General features: G+C 49.9%; 1 protein-coding gene across 2 annotated transcripts in view; it reads right to left on the bottom strand.

Annotated features, from left to right (window-relative positions):
- The window catches only part of LMO1 (LIM domain only 1), a 111,382-nt gene that overhangs the window by 108,459 nt on the left and 1,554 nt on the right, over positions 1-1,369 (bottom strand). The gene's annotated exons all lie outside the window — the stretch shown is intronic.

The following is a 1,369-nucleotide window of genomic DNA, read 5'->3' as shown; positions in this document are numbered from 1 at the left end:
AAACTTTTTTTTTTTTTTTTTAAATTTCAAAAAAAAAAAAAAACTGGAAAAAAGAAGGGCATTTTACATCCATCGTCATCAACACTAGGATTTTTAGACATTAAAAACTAGGCCCGTTCTTTTTAATGCAGGCTTTCAGCTCGATATGGAAAGGAACTGGTACGGCTAAGCAAAAGCCTCCATTTTAGTTGCGTTTGTAACCCAGGCAGACCCAGCACCTCTTCTAACATTCGTATGTAAGCAGACAACTGAAGCCCACGAGTTGGGCAGAAAGAAGGAAAGAATGGCTCAAGTGTAATATAACCATCTCCTCAAATAGTTGCCTCTTAATCTCACCTTCTGTCCCCAATTTCTAACATCCTTAATAGGTGCAATTTCTCCTCTAGCTTAAGTACCCTGTCAACAGTTTTGAAGATTCCTAGGCATTACTTCAGTTTGTTATTCTAATCTCCACATCCCTCTCTCATCAGGGGGTTGTTTCTTAGTTCTCTTCTTTTTAAGTGCATCCCATTCTAATTTCCTCTTTACCTTCGCTCCCATCCCCATTATTTCCTTTCATATAGCCATTCATGAGATCTCCTGGAAGGAGGGCTGTTGAGAACTGTCTGGATAATCAATGGTTCTAGTTTCATTCCCTTATGCCATCATCATGCCAGCCCAGAGCTCCTCAGGCTTAATGAGTACGTCTGCAAGACTTGAAAGAACCCAAATATCCCCATTAGGAGACCCTCTTTAGATCTCGGTCTATCCTCACAGCTCACCTGCTTCCCTCACTTCTGCTGTGGAAGCAGTATCCTGCTGTTCCCATCAATCAGATTTAAATCAGATAGGGGCTAGCAGGCACCCTGTGACAAGAAGTCAAGGGGATTAAGACGTCACCTGGTTTATTATTATGAAAAGGTGATAATGGTACAAGGGGAGGAAGCAACCCGTTTTTTTTAGGGGAAGAAAAAAAATGGGCACTGCAACACTTGGGAGTCTGAGGAAGTTTTGAGGGAGGCAGGTGAACAGGCAACCCCCATCCGGCCTGAGCACAGCCTGCTATGATTTAACCCTTTGCATCTTTGCATGGGGTAGGGGGTGAAAGGAAGGGGCTCCTTAGCGAGGCTGTCTCCTTCCCCTGGCCACCGGAGCCTGGTGCGCCCCACTGCCTCGGGCGGCTCCGACAGAGGGGAAGACCGCCACCAAAGAGACAGCGAGCGGCGCCCTCCCCACCCCCGCCGTGCTCGCTACTCAACCCCGGCCGCAGGCGGAGCGCGGGGGCCAGGCAGGCGCCCCCCTCACAGCGGGCGCAGCCTCCCCGCCCAGCGCCTGCAGGGAGCGGGAGCGTGTGCGGGGCAGAGGTCCCCGCGCCCTCGCCCGGCCCCGG

The sequence above is a fragment of the Gavialis gangeticus genome, unplaced genomic scaffold (assembly GCF_001723915.1).
Source record: "Gavialis gangeticus isolate Ggan-Ray unplaced genomic scaffold, GavGan_comp1, whole genome shotgun sequence".
NCBI classification, from domain to species: Eukaryota; Metazoa; Chordata; order Crocodylia; family Gavialidae; genus Gavialis; species Gavialis gangeticus.
Note: the sequence above shows the minus strand (reverse complement) of the source record. Positions and strands in the feature narration are given on the sequence as shown.